Genomic DNA, 16466 nt, shown 5'->3' on the forward strand with positions numbered 1-16466 from the left:
CCATGAAGAAAAGAAATATATATATATTTTTTTTTTTTGTTCATGATAATGCAAACAGATCCGTTTTGACTTACACTGAAAGTCAATGGGAGGCGGATCCGTTTTCAATTGCACCATATTGTGTGTTTGGCTCCGCATCGTCAGGCGGACACCAAAACGCTACAAGCAGCGTTTTGGTGTCCGCCTCCAGAGCGTAATGGAGGCAGAACGGAGGCAAACTGATGCATTCTGAGAGGATCCTTATCCATTCAGAATGCATTGGGGCTAAACTGATCCGTTTTGGACCGCTTGTGAGAGCCCTGAACGGATCTGACAAACTGACCCAGAAACGCCAGTGTGAAAGTAGCCTAAGCGTGTGTCCCCGCACAGTCTGCCATTCTCGGCACTGAGTGGACTGACTGACAGTATGTAGACACGTCCCAACCTTTTACTACATTTCTAGTATGTATAATAGAGGAAGAGCACCTCACAGCAATCTAAGAAATGATGCTCCAGGATTGTTATATTAGGGGTAATACAAATTTTTATTTTCGCATATGAGACAGGAGAGCCGACAGGTCCTCTTTAAGGGTTTAAAACCTTGGTACTTTACAGTATGTGGAAGGAACATGTAGTATTGGTTATGATCTATATGATCTTAAAACAGTAGTCACTAGTCTCATGACATCCACAGGGTCAGCATCCCTAAACTTCTGACAACTCTATACATGCCGTATATCAGAGGACATTTACTGCGTTGCAATACTGCTCTTTCTTGTTTATTTTCTATCAGTTTCTTATATTTTCTCTCCTCAGCCTCCCCCTACTACCACCTTCCCTACACAACTGCCCAATATGAAGTAAGATCCCCATCTGGGTTTAGCTAATTTCAGAATGTTCCACTTGAGGGCAGCAGCCTCCTGCTAAATAGTGAGCCAAATCCAGGATTTCTGGAAATGTTTTCTCAACCGTTTCTTCATGTTGCAACTTAAGAAATTCCTTTGACCAGACTTTTATTCAGTTATTACAGAGTAGTTGTAGTATATTTAATTTTTTTTATTCCTAAAGCACCAGTTATTGCAGATACTTAATAAACTCACTTTTAGGGCTCATACACACGACTGTAGCCTGTTTTGCAGTCCGTAATTGCGAGTAGTAAGTAGTAAGAAACGAAGTAGCGGCACTCACCATAATGTTCACGTTGCAGCTTTATTGGAAATAAAAAAGTCAGGCAACAGCCGCTTGGCGCACCTTGCAAAACAATTTGTTGAGGTTTGGGAAAATATTACTAACATTTTGCCATCACATATTTGTAATGTTATGCATGAATACATGAATGCTTCCAATGGACAATGTGCATTTCTGGGAGAAACTCTAGTGCTTGATTTGTGATCTTCAGGGGTTCCATGTTTCAACATGACCTGATGGTTTCCTATCTGATTTCTATTCCACAAGTTAAAGGACAAAGAAGTAATTTTTGCTTCTTCTGTACTTTTACTCATTTAACTCCTTTGCTCAACACCCCGTTTTCCTTTCTACCTTATTACCCCTGGATAATCTGTTAAAAATCTTCTGATAACCTGTCCTCTCACAGATTGTAAGTAGGACAAATCAATAATTAGAACAAGAGGAATGAGGACCCTGCTTGAAAGATAGGACTAGCACATCAGACTTTGAGTGCTTATTTCTTTAGCAAAACAGAAAAATAAGCTAATAAAGTATTTTTGAAAAAAGTTTTTTTTTTAGGCTATTTAGATTTTTTTTTTTTTGGAGTTTCATAAAAGTTTAGTTACTCTCTAAGGAGACTAGACACCACTGCATTTAGAGCAAAAGAAACAGCATGAGTGCTCTTGAAAATAAAATGTTTTAAATTTGTCCGTATTGAGATTATATATAACATTCAATAAGAGCAAAAAATAACAGATAAGAAGAAGAAGAATAAAAATAATCTTAATTTACTGTATATAGCGCCAACACATTCCACAGCACTTTACAGTTCAGGGATTCATGTACAGTCAGAAATAACATAGCAACGGACAAATCAATAATTAGAACAAGAGGAATGAGGACCCTGCTTGCAAGATCTTACAATTAGAGATGAGCGAATTTCATATTTTGAAATTCGTTAGCGATTCGTTTACTGGTAAAAGGTGAATTGCGTTATGGATTCCATTACCGCAGACCATAACGGAAACGGGACGGATCCGTTATGCAGCCCATAGACTTCTATTATGACGGAATGAATAACGGAATGCCTGTAAAGGCATTCCGTCATAGAATTGCATTATGGTCCGCGGTAACGGAATCCATAAAGCAATTCACCTTTTACCAGTAAACAAAGCTTGAACGGATTTCAAAATATAACATTCACTCATCTCTAATTGTAAGATCTTGCAAGCAGGGTCCTCATTCCTCTAAAAACATTTTTCTAAAATACTTTATTAGCTTATATTTCTGTTTAGCTAAAGAAATAAGCACTCAAAGTCCTGTGTGCCTATGTGCGTTAGATTCACTATATTTGCACATCGCTGACTTGCCAGCTGGGTGGGGATTCTACTGCACGCAAACGCCGATCCTGCCTGTGCCCACTCCGCTTTTTAAAGCTTTTTATAAAAAAGTTTCTTAAAAGTTTACTCTTTAAGATGAGTACCCCTACACAAATAAATTATCCCCAAGGCTATAATCATACACTGTACTGAAAGCAATCTGAATACCCCCTAGAGATATAGCTGTTACAATGGCATTTCACTATGTCAGTGCACCATGTCCGCATGCGTTGGCTTCTTGTGGGTTTGAATTTGGGCCATTGTTTCTGTGGCGGTTCATGTTGCCACTGTTCTGTGCGTTCTGGGTGTGGCTGTGAATTAGTGCCCATGTGCTTTGTATCTCTCTTCGGTTCAGTTAATGAGATTCATGTACGAACAGTTTTATGCCTCCTTTTGGCGTAAAATTGTTGCGCAACCCCTTTCTTGCGACCACTGTGAGACACAAAGAAGTGTCGAGGGAATGGCAGGGAACGGTACCCTGGCTTCGGCAAATTTACAAATTTTGCGCCAGGAAAAAGGTGGAAAAATTGCCAAAAAACTAGCGAACTATGGGCAGCCGGACTTTTTAAACATTTGATGCACTTTGATTTTAGCTACCTTTGCGAGTATAATACACCTGTTGGTTTTATACTGATGTCTGCAGTACTTCACTATTTTGCCCCTAAATTTCTGATCAACTACAGGAAATGAGGAGGCATAAAGAGTTTGGAGGATATGCTGCAAAGAATATGAAAAACGGTGACTGACTACGCAAAAAGAAAAAAATGGAAAAGGTCATCTACAGGCTTTACCTGATTCTGTTTGTATATTGAAAAAGAAAGAGCAGCACGGTCCCAATATCTCTTTACATTCTAGTTCTGTATTAGTTCCTTGTCTGTGCCTCTTGCCCTTTTCACTAGTACCTCTGACATATGTGTGTTGGCTGTCAACTACACCAGGACTATCCCAGGAGGTAGCAGTCTGGTTTCCAATCTGCAGCAAAGTACACATCCCTGTATAAGGGTTAAAGTGTGCATGCTGGGTACCTGCCAGAATAGTGCCTTAGGGTTAGCCCTGGGCCAAACCGGTTAGTTGGCACAGTTGTTTCACAACCATTGCCCGTAACAATGGCTTGTACTACCTGGGGTCTTGTACTTGAGCAACAGGTTGTGAACCTACTACTTCACTGTGGAAGTTCTGACCACAGCCGAGCCAGTGTGCATGCTGGGACTTGTAGTTTTACAGCAGCCGGAGTGCTGGAGGATGCTGACTTCTGACTAGAGGCTCTCTAAATTCTCCAAAATGGGACCTGGATTCTGTTATTGTAATAATAAGTTAAATGAGAACATTTTTAAGTGTGTATTCACAAACACTCATTTATAGCGTCACAAAGCACAGTGCATTGGACAAATCATCGTCACTTTGTGTTTTTTCTGATTCTTGCATTCTGTACATGTTTTAGAGTAAGAATCTTGTTATCAGCAGTTCTTTCGTAGGTTCTTCAGTGGAAAAAGTTTATAAAGTATCTGATCAGTCTGGCAGGTTAGGAATTAGGAGGACCTTTCCATACATAGAGATCTATTAGACATTCACAGAAACTCTTCATCTGAATAAAACTATTTTGCTGCCCTTCCGATCTTCATCTCTTTTTTTTTTTTAAAAGACCTCTTACATCTTTAGACAGAAAGAAAGATGTGATGTGCTCCATAAGGACCCATCATTGCGTTTTAAGGGGAGGTTATTCATGCCTTGGAAAACAGAATCAAGGTCAGGGATAGTGGAGACGGATAATCCAGCTGATTGAATTTGATGGTATAATCACTTTCCTCCTGTGCTGCACCTTCTCCTTGTCACTACCTGAAAAGAAATTAACCCTAGCATTATGGCGCCATGTAATCATATCAGTTCTAGAAGAGATGTGCATTGTTCAGCACAAATTCTGAGCCACAACTTAGAGCCATAAGAATGGATGATCCAGAATCTGTGGCAAAGATGCCTTAAAGAATAATACTAGTAATTAAACCCTTAAAAAAGGCTGTCCAACACTTTACAAGTAATGGACCATCACTATCTGATCAGCAGGGGTCCAACACCCCAGACCTCCCCCTGCCAGCCTTCACGGCTCTGTTTATTGAAGGGAATGGAAACAGCATTGCAGTAACCACCTGCATTTGCAGCGTCCCACTAGCTTATGTGGGAACTGCTAAAGCTTTTTGTTGTCTTCTGTAATTTCATGCTGTATTGTGTTATCATGTGAAATCCCTTTTTACCAGGCTGTCAGGTGCACCACATACATCGCACCACTAGATGGGGGTAGCACCACAGTATATATAGGGCAGTTCAGGCCTAGTTAGGGAGTTGAGAGGAGAAGTAAGAGTTGAAGGAGTGAGAATGCAGCTGCTAGCTGTAGTAAATGCAAGGCAATTCAAGGGAAACAGAGAGGAATAAGACACAAAGGACAACAGCCATTTATTCTGGCTTTAAGGAGCTTTGGATTCAAGGTGAAGGACTTACTAGCTTCTGGCAGCCTCACCATCAAAGAGCTGGAGAACCAGAACCATATTAAAGAGCTGAGTATCAGTGAGTACCTAACTACCCTAGCCTGACACATTACTACCAGCAAGGCCTGTTACTGGGATTCATCACATCCAATCTGCATGTGCAATGAGCAGGACACTGGGTCAGTTGGGGCTGCTATGCAGTGGGTCAGATTTAGGTGTAACTAAGTTCGTGACGCCAGTTGCAGCTTGCGCAGGTACTGTAAAAGGGCCCTTTAAGATGGTATAGCTCATGTACTAGGTTAGGAATGCCAGAGGGGGATATTGTCTCTGTATTGTGTCAACGGTGTCTCCTACCTTAGTACGGCTGGACTCCTGTATCCTGGCTCACATGCAACAAAATTGAGTGCTGTAAATAGGAGTAACTGAGGAATGATGGAATTCCACACAGAAAAGAGGGTCCAACTTGTCTTTACTTGATGTTATGAGAGGCAGCTTTAGATCCATACAATATTACAGCAATAGTCTTTAGGTCCCAGCAGGTGTTGGCAATATGTGGCAGGAATTATATCTATATTCTGCATCTGAACATACGCCTTTAAGAATCTGGCAGGTATCTGTCTTCTGCTCTGTCTTTGTTCTGCTTGGTTTGGGCCTGACTAGCTATGGAGGTACTTATCTTCTCCTTGTATTTGGAATCTGTACTTATAGGACTGCTCGCAGGGAATGGTGGTTTCTTCCTGGAGATCTAGAAGTTCTGCAGTGGCTGCTTTCTTTATCATCCAGCTGAGGTAAGGAACTCAGGCTGGGGAGGTTGCTTTAGGCCTCAGGTTAGGCCTGAATCCTTGGTTAAGATCCCTGTTTCTGGGAGCTCCTATTCACACAGCCTACCCCAACAGGGGGGCTGGTGCACACACACTCAAACTTTCTGTCCTCCCTCTGAAGTAAGAGTGGGAACATTCCACTCCTCCTCAGATGGGGGAAGCTAGCCTGGAATGGTCTATTCCAGTCTAGGTATACTAACTGGCTTGGTTCTACTGCATATTGGGCAATATACAACATCTGGATTAGTCAGTGTGCAATTTAAGCTAGAAATACACCCATCAAGAAAATTTTTCTTTTACTTTATAAATTTTTTTAATAAAACTTACATTTACAAGAAATACACCCATCATTTTCTGGGGTTTTAAAAACACACTTTTTTGCCAAAAAACACAATTTTCCTGATCTGCAAGTGTTAAATTCAAGTTTAATATATACAGCTTTCATATTCTGTTACCAAAAAAAAAAAACTTTTTTGGCAATATACAACATCTGGATTAGTCAGTGCGCAATTTAAGCTAGACATACACCCATCATTTTCTGGGGTTTTAAAAATACACTTTTTTTGCCCAAAAACACTATTTTCAGGCCTTGCAGCATCATCACGTGTGAAATTACAGGCTTATATACTGCTGTCAAATTCAGTTATTAAACAAACAAAACAAAAATTTAGTTGGCAGCCTTTGATGCAGATGTCATTGTGAGATACACCCTTAATACATTTGGGTTAGATTCAGATATTTGAAATACCGCCATTTGGTGCACAAATTTTTAATTCAGGCCTACTGTGGGTCCGGCTGTGTGAGATACACCCTGTATATACAGGGCTTATATTCTTTCATTAATAAAACACCCTTTTTGGGGCAAAATACACAATATTTCAGGCCTTGCAGCATCTTGACGTTTGAAATTCCTGGGTTATATACTGCTGCCATATTAAGTTATTAAACAAACACCCGTTTGGGCAAAAAAAGTTTATTTGGCAGCCTTTGCTGCATATGTCATTGTGAGATACACCCTCAATACATTTGGGTTAGATTCCGATATTTGAAATACTGCCATTTGGTGCACAAATCTTTAATTCAGGCCTACTGTGGGTCAGACCGTGTGAGATACACCCTTTAAATACAGGGGTTTGATTCAGGCATTTGAAATACAGCCATTTTTGGCAAACAAATCTTTAATTGAGGCCTACAGTGGGTCAGGCCGTGTGAGATACACCGTTTACATACAGGGATTTGATTCAGGCATCTGAAATACAGCCATTTTGGGCAAATAAATCTGTAATTCAGGCCTACAGTGGGTCAGGCCATGTGAGATACACCCTTTACATACAGGGGTTTGATTCAGGCATTTGAAATGCAGCCATTTTGGGCAAGCAAATCTTTAATTCAGGCCTACTGTGGGTCAGGCCTTGTGAGATACACCCTTTAAATACAGGGGTTTGATTCAGGTATTTGAAATACAGCCATTTTGGGCAAAGAAATCTTTAATTGAGGCCTACAGTGGGTCAGGCCGTGTGAAATACACCCTTTAAATACAGGGGTTTGATTCAGGCAATTGAAATACAGCCATTTTGGGCAAACAAATCTTTAATTCAGGCCTACAGTGGGTCAGGCCGTGTGAGATACACCCTTTACATACAGGTATTTGAAATACAGCCATTTTGGGCAAAGAAATCTTCTATTCAGGCCTACTGTGGGTCAGGCCGTGTGAGATACACCCTGTGTATACAGGGGTTTGAATCAGGTATTTGAAATACAGCCATTTTGGGAAAAGAAATCTTTAATTCAGGCCGTGTGAAATACACCCTTTACATACTGTTGTTCTATTCTACTATTAATTAAACACCCATTTAGGGCAAGATCCTAAATTCGAGAAATATGAGGAGAGCGTCAAATAAGGGACGTGGCCCAGGTCATGGTGCTGCTGGTGGAGCTCCTGTTGCAGAGAGAGGACGAGGTCAATCTGTGCTAGCTACACGCACAAGTGAAAACCCTTCCTCAGGCCCGAGTAGGCGACAGAACCTGCAGCGGTATTTGGTCGGGCCTAATGCTGCTCATTCGTAGAGGCCTGAACAAATACAGGCGATAGTAGATTGGGTTGCCGACAGTGGATCCAGTTCCTTCACATTGTCTCCCACCCAGTCTCCTGCTGAAAGACCACAGTTAGCACCTGCAGCCGATGTCCATCAGTCTTTCACCTCAACCCCTTGCAAATCAGCCAAGCAGTCTGAGCCCCAAGTCATGCAGCAGTCTCTTCTGCTTTTTGATGACTCTGTTAGCAGGGTTTCCCAGGGCCATCCACCTAGCACTGCCCCAGAAGTGGAGGAGATTGAGTGCACCGATGCCCAACCACTTATCTTTCAAGATGAGTACATGGGAGGACCATCGCAGCACGTCTCGGATGATGACGAAACACAGGTGCCAACTGCTGGGGCTTTCGAAAGTGTGCAGACCGACAAGGAAGGCAGGGGTGAAGACTGGGTGGAAGATGATGTGGAGGACGATGAGGTCCTCAACCCCACATAGAATCAAGGTCATGCGAGTGAACTATGTAGTTCGGAGGAAGAGGCAGTGGTCGCACAAAGCCACCAGCACAGCAGAAGAAGGAGCAGGGTGTCCTCTAGACAGTACGCCTGCTACTGCCCACCGCAGCAAGGGACCAAGTACACTAAAGCCAGCTCCAAGGAGTTCCCTGGCATGGCAGTTCTTCAGACAATGTGCTGACGACAAGACACGAGTGGTTTACACGCTGTGCAATCAGAGCCTGAAGCGAGGCATAAACGTTCTCAACCTGAGCACAACCTGCATGACCAGGCATTTAAGTGCAAAGCACGAGCTGCAGTGGAGTAGATACCTCAAAAACCAAGAAAGGTCTCTGGATCCGCCTGCTTCCTCTTCTGCTGCAGTCTTGGCCTCTTCATCCACCTCTGGAGTGACGGTGCCACCTGCCACCCCGCAAACAGAGGATCTGCCAGCAACACCAACACCTGGGTCACCAAGCATCTCCACAATGTTTCAAGGAAGCGTTCAGCTCTCCATCTCCCAAAGGCTGGAGAGGAAGAGGATGTACCCCCCTACCCACCTGCGATCCCTAGCCCTGATTGCCAGCATTTTTAAATTACTGGCCTTTGAAATGCTGTCATTCCATCTGGTGGAGACGGATAGTTTTAAAGGCCTTATGGCGGTGGCTGTCCCACAGTACGTCGTGCCCAGCCGCCACTACTTTTCCAGGAGAGCCATCCCTTCCCTGCACAACCAAGTAGGGGACAAAATCAGGTGTGTACTGTGCAACGCCATCTGTGGCAAGGTGCACCTCACTACGGATACGTGGACCAGTAAGCACGGTCAGGGACGTTATATCTCCATAACCGCACACTGGGTAAATGCAGTGGCGGCTGGGCCTAAGGCGGATAGCAGTTTGGCGCATGTCCTTTCATCACCGAGGATTGCAGGGCTCTTCAGTTTGCCTCCTGTTGCTTCCTCCTCCTACTCTGCTTCCTCATCCTCTACCAGCTCCTCATCCGGTCAGCGTAACACCTTCACCACCAACTTCAGCACAGCTAGGGGTAAACGACAGCAGGCAGTTTTAAAACTTATCTGTTTGGGGGACAAACCCCACACCGTGCAGGAGCTGTGGACGGGCCTTGAACAACAGACCGATGAGTGGTTTGTGCCAGTCAGCCTCAAGCCCGGCCTGGTGGTGTGCGATAATGGGCGAAATCTCGTAGCAGCTCTGGGACTAGCCGGTTTGACGCACATCCCTTGCCTGGCGCATGTGCTAATTTTGGTGGTGCAGAGATTCCTTAAAAATTACCCCGATATGTCAGAGCTGCTGCGTAAAGTGCGCGCCCTCTGTGCACGCTCACCCTGCTGCTGTTCGCCTGTCAGCGTTGCAGCGTAACTTCGACCTTCCCGCTCACCGCCTCATATGCAACGTGCCCACAAGGTGGAACTCCACCTTGCACATGCTGGCCAGACTGTGCGAGCAGCAGGCGATAGTGGAGTTTCAGCTTCAGCACGCACGGGTGAGTCGCTCGGCGGAACAGCACCACTTCACCACCAATGACTGGGCCTCCCTGCGAGACCTGTGTTCCTTGTTGCGCTGTTTCGAGTACTCCAACAACATGCCTCCTTGAAAAAACGCTGCTGGCGATGATGGAAGAGGATGTGGCACAGGAGGAGGAGGAAGAGGGATCATTTCGTAGGGTTTCCGGCCAGTCATTACCAAGTGGCTCTGAGGGTGGGTTCCTGCACCCACAAACCCAAGGTACACAATTGTCCAGCCAGGGCACAGTTCTGAAGGATGACGAGGTGGAGGATAAGGAGGAGGAGATTGAGGAGGAGGAGGAGGAACCATGTTCACAGCAGGATGGCACCCAGGCCAGCTAATGGCCATCACGGGTGCGTGGCTGGGGGGATCCAGAGGAAACAGACGATATACCTCCCACAGAGGAAAGATTTTCTTTGCCTCTGGGCAGCTTGGCACACATGAGCGATTACATGCTGCAGTGTCTCTGCAACGACCGCCGAGTTGCCCACATTCTAACTTGTGCTGATTACTGGGTGGCCACGCTGCTGGATCCCCGCTACAAGTACAATGTACCGTCCTTAATTCCCTCACTGGAGCGTGATCGTAAGATGCACGAGTACAAGCGCACGCTGGTAGACGCGCTGCTGGTGGCATTCCCACCTGACAGCGGGGGCACTGTGGAAGCACAAGGTGAAGGCAGAGGAAGAGGTCGCCAACGCAGCTGGGGCACTGCCAGCACCCCAGAAGGCAGGGTTAGCATGGCCGAAATGTGGAAAAGCTTTGTCAACACACCACAACAACCAGCACCACCAGCTGATATGGAGCGTCTTAGCAGGAGGCAGCATTTCAGCAACATGGTGGAGCAGTATATGTGCACACGCCTACACGTACTGAATGACGGGTCTGCCCCCTTCAACTTCTGGGTCTCCAAATTGGACACATGGCCTGAGCTTGTCCTTTACGCCTTGGAGGTGCTGGCCTGCCCTGCAGCCAGTGTATTATCTGAACGTGTGTTTAGCACGGCAGGGGGTGTCATCACAGACAAGAGCAGTCGCCTGTCCACAGTCAATGTGGACAAGCTCACGTTCATTAAAATGAACCAGGCATGGATCCCTCAGGCCTTGTGCAGAATAGACATGTATACCGGCACTAACCAGCCATTGTTTTACTGCAGCACAATTGCTCATTCTTGTATTTTGGATATTTCACACTCTTTTAGAGTGTACTCTAATTTAAAAGAATAAACTTAAAACCAAAAACCTGTGTTGGCTACCTCATCCTCCTCCACTGCCGCTTCCACCTACACCGCTACGTCCACCGCCTCCTCAAACTCCTACTCCATATGGAACTCCACCTCCTAAATCAAATTATTTTTTTATTTGTACGTATTTTATTTTATATCATTTCACTACTTTGTCAGTTACATTTTCTGGTGAAATTCAACCAATTCAACCAATTTTTGGGTGTATAGTACCACTGCTATACCTAGTAGACAGGTTTAAAAAAAAAAAATTGTCATTTACATTTTCGGGTGAAATTCACCAATTTTTGGGTGTGATGTACCACTGCTATACCTAGTAGGCCAGTAAAAAAAATAAAAAATTGTCATTTACATTTTCGGGTAAAATTCACCAATTTCTGGTTGTGATGTACCACTGCTATACCTACAGTAGTAGGCCGGTAAAAAAAAAATAAAAAAAATTGTCATTTACATTTCCGGGTGTATATCACCAATTTTTGGGTGTGATGTACCACTGTTATACCTAGTAGACAGGTTAAAAAAAATTAAAATAGTCACTTACATTTTCAGTTAAAATTCAACAATTTTTGGGTGTGAAGTACCACTGCTATACATAGTAGACAGGTTAAAAAAATAAATAAATAGTCAGTTACATTTTCCGGTGAAATTCACCAATTTTTGGGTGTGATGTACTACTGCTATACCTAGTAGACAGGTTAAAAAAATAGTCAGTTACATTTTCAGTTGAAATTCAAAATTTCTGGGTGTGATGTACAGGTAAAAAAAAACTAAATATTTGTATGTTAAATTTTTTGGTCAAATTCACCAATTTTTGGGTGTAATATACCCCTCCTCTACCTAGTTGACAGCTTAATAAATTTCAATAATTTTTCTGTTACATTTTCGGGTGACAATAAACAATTTTTTTCTGTCATAGACCCCTGCTCTACCAAGTAGACAGGTTAATAAATTTCACTAATTTTTCTGTTACATTCTTGGGTTGACATTATACAATTTTAGACGTGAATAAACCCCTGCTCTGCATAGGTGACAGGGAATAACATTTCCGAAATTCTTCTTTAATTGATGCGCGCCACCTCCTTTGATTCAATGCTTAAACTTTAACAAGTTGTACCACATTTGCGGTTCAATAATTTGTCCCACATTTCCGCTTTACTCTTTTGGCCAACATTTGTGCTTCTGTAATTTGTACCACATTTGCACTTTAACAGCTTTTCCCACATTTCCGCTTTACTCTTTTGGCCCACATTTGGGCTTCTGTAATTTGTACCACATTTGCACTTTAACAGCTTTTCCCACATTTCTGCTTTACTCTTTTGGCCCACATTTGTGCTTCTGTAATTTGTCCAAAATTTTCGCCACAATAATTTTTCCCATAATTCTGCTTTACTCTTCTGGTCCACATTTGGGCTTCTGTAATTTGTCCAAAATTTTAACCTCAATAATTTTTCCCATAATTCCGCTTTACTCTTCTGGCCACCATTTGGGCTTCTGTAATTTGTCCAAAATTTTTGCCCCAAAATTTTTCCCGATAATTCCGCTTTACTCTTCTGGCCCACAATTGGGCTTCTGTAATTTGTCCCACATTTGCAATTTAACAGCTTTTACCACATTTCCGCTCGATCCCAAAAATAATTTATAAATTTATCTCCCTTAAATTTTATCTCCCTTAAATTTTATCTCCCTTCATCAACATGGTAGGCTCAGAAGAGAACATCGAAAGTTGATAGAGAAGATATCCAAATGGATGGTGGATGTCACTGGGGCACCTCTACATAGGTGACAGGAACATAAATGTAAAAAAATTGTCAATTACATTGTCAGGTGACATTTTTCAAATTTTGCCGGATAGAAACCCCTGCTCTGCATAGTTGACAGGGAATAAAATTTTATAAATTCTTCAGTAATTAATGCGCGCCACATCCTTTCATTCAATGCTTAAACTTTAAAAAGTTGTCACACTTTTATGCTTTAATTATTTGTCCCATAAATCAACTCTATAATTTTAAATTTGAAAAAATGAATCCTCCTTTGGATGTGGTCTCTCTTTCTCAGGCTCCCTCTCCGGTGTGGAACCCTGATTCCCCGCCACCCGTGATCACCATGGTAGGCGCAGAAAAAAACATCGAAAGTTGATAGAGCAGATATTAAATTGGATCGTGAACATCACGGGAACGTGCGACATGGTGGGGCAGTAAATTTGCACACGCCTACACGAACTGACTGACAGGGGTCAGCCCCTGCAACTTCTGGGTCTCCAAATTAGGCACATGGCCTGAGCTTGCCCTTTACCCCTTGGAGGTGCTGGCCTGCCCTGCAGCCAGTGTATTGTCTGAACGTGTGTTTAGCACGACTGCAGGGGGTTATCACAGGTTATATTTCCCAATGTTTTGGGGTGTACCCTAATTTAAAAAAATTAAAATAAATTTTAAACCAAAAAGCAGTGTAGGCTACCTCCTCCTCCTCCACCGCCACTTCCACCTACACCGCCACATCCACCGCCTCCTCAACCTCCTACTCCATATGGATCTCGTCCTCCTAGATCAAGATTATTATTTTTTATTTTTACGTATTTTATGTTATTTAAATTTCCCTATCCAAATTTGTTTGCAGAGCACTTGCCATGCTCTTAACCACATTTTGATGCCATTTGCAGCCCTCTAGCCCTTTCCATTACATTTTTACAGCCATTTTAGTGCTCAAAAGTTCGTGTCCCCATTGACTTCAATGGGGTTCGGGTTCGGGCTCAAGTTCGGGTCCCGAACTCGAACTTTTTTGTGAAGTTCAGCCGAACCCGAACATCCAGGTGTCCGCTCAACTCTAGTTATAAGTGATAAAATCTTTAGTAAAGTATTTTGGTCAAAAAACTAAATTTATTCAGCGTTCACCGCTGTCATTATGTGCGGTAAAATCTTTAGTGACGTATTTCGGTCGAAAAACCAAATGTATTTAGCGTTCAGCTAATAGATAATAGATCTGCGGCGTGGGGGCCCCATGTGACTTCTACACACTTTCAAAATAATCCTTCAGCGCGGCGAATAGATGCCGGATAACCGGGGCGCTTAATGACCTTCCCAGGAGCTGCTGTCGGGAGCAGCGGTTCATTTCTGAGACGTCCGTATAGTGTGGGGGGAATCAGAAGACCCTCTCCATCTCCGTACACCAAAGGATGTCCTCCTTCCCATCCATGATGACTGGAAACTCATGAGGTTTTCCCTGATGAAGAGACCAGGGGCTGGTAGTTATGATTTCAATCTTGATGAACTTCGCGACTCTTCCGGGCTCCAAGCAATCTTTAAACTTTGTCTTCTCATTGCCTAGCCTGTTCATGCCAGGCAGGTTCCCCCAGATGAGCAGCCGATACCGCACTTGCATCAATCTTGACAGGATTCGTCTCCAGGTAGAGAGAAATTGTTTTTTGGAATGCTTTCTCCATTGCAACCACGTCGTCGAATTGTAATGGCCGGCGTCACGCACAGGGAGGGAAAAGGGAAAGCCCTGCCCAAGGGAGAGGGAAAGGTGGTGACCCCTGACTCACCTTGCGGCTGGCACCTGACTGCCCTGACGTCCCTAGACGGGTTCCTCACCCGTGCGGCGATCACGTGCCTAAACCCTGGCTTTCCCTAAAATGAGCCCTAGATAGTGAACAGGCCGGTGGGATCGCTAGTCCGCACCACTGACACTAAGAGGGAAACACCAGGGAGAGGACAGACAATACAGACAAACACATACACCCAGGTGGGCGACCACAGCAGACCACAAAGGTCCAACAGGGATCCGGAGGGTAGCGTTCTGGACCAACAACCAGAGAACGCAGCAACACAGCTCCAGAGGGTCAGAATAGATGTCCAGGCAGGAAGCTCTATATCTGGCAACCAGAGAAGTGTGAGAGGGGAATATAAGGAGGTTGGGAGTGCTGGACAAGGAACAGCTGAGGAGAAGGAGCTACGGATCCCTGAGTGAGCCAAAAGGGTTTGCAAAGCAAACCCAGAAAGCTACCATAAGGAAACAGCCCTATCTTACATAGAGCGCGCAGCCAACTGCTGCGACTTCCTGACCCCGGGTATAACGGAGTCAGGCGTGGTTCTTGACACCCTCGTGACAGTACCCCCCTCTCTACAAGGGGCCTCCCGACACTCAGGACCAGGTCTCTCAGGATGAGAGGCATGAAAAACCCGAACTAGCCTGTCGGCGTTTACCTCAGACGCAGGAACCCACATTCTTTCCTCGGGACCGTAACCTCTCCAATGCACCAGATATTGAAGAGAGCGGCGGACCCGATGAGAATTAACAATTTTGATTATCTTAAATTCTAGATTACCATCCACAACAACAGGAGGGGGTGGCAGCGGTGACGGTTCTAGAGGTGGTACATATTTTTGAGCAACGACTTATGAAAGACATTATGGATTTTAAAAGTCTGAGGTAACTCCAGGCGAAAAGCCACGGGGTTGATGATGGCTACAATTTTGTAAGGACCAATAAACCTAGGACCCAGTTTCCAAGAGGGAACCTTCAATTTAATATTCCTAGTAGACAACCACACATAGTCATTCACTCCTAGGTCCGGACCTGGCGACCGTCTCTTATCAGCCATGCATTTGTATTTACCTCCCATATTTTTCAAGTTAGCTTGCACCTTCTGCCATACCGATGAAAGAGATGACAAAAACCGTTCCTCTTCGGGAACCCCAGAAGACCCCCCCTCTTTGAAAGTACAGAATTGGGGATGAAAACCATATGCACCAAGAAATGGTGACTTGCCAGTGGATTCCTGACGACGATTATTTATGGCAAACTCAGCTAACGGTAAATATGATGACCACAACTCTTGGTTTTCAGACACAAAACATCTTAGATATGTCTCCAGGTTTTGGTTGGTACGCTCAGTCTGTCCATTCGACTGAGGATGGAAAGCTGAGGAAAAGGATAAGTGTACCCCCAAACGGGAACAAAAAGCTTTCCAAAATTTAGAAATAAACTGGGTACCCCGATCCGAAACAACATCGGAGGGGACCCCGTGAAGCTTCACGATTTCACTGACGAATACCTGAGCAAGAGTCTTAGCATTAGGTAGTGCGGGTAACGCTACCATTTTGCTAAACCTGTCCACTACTACCAAAATAACTGTTTTACCCCCAGACAAAGGTAAGTCAGTGATAAAATCCATTTACAGATGTGTCCATGGTCTATTGGGAATGACGAGTGGTAATAGAGACCCTGCAGGACGTGTATGTGAAACTTTTGCGTGCGCACAGGTAGAACAAGAAGACACAAAATCCAATACATCCTGACGCAACCTTGGCCACCAAAAACGACGAGACAATAGCTCCAAGGTTGCTTTAC

Source organism: Bufo bufo, chromosome 8 (assembly GCF_905171765.1).
Source record: "Bufo bufo chromosome 8, aBufBuf1.1, whole genome shotgun sequence".
NCBI classification, from domain to species: domain Eukaryota; kingdom Metazoa; phylum Chordata; class Amphibia; order Anura; family Bufonidae; genus Bufo; species Bufo bufo.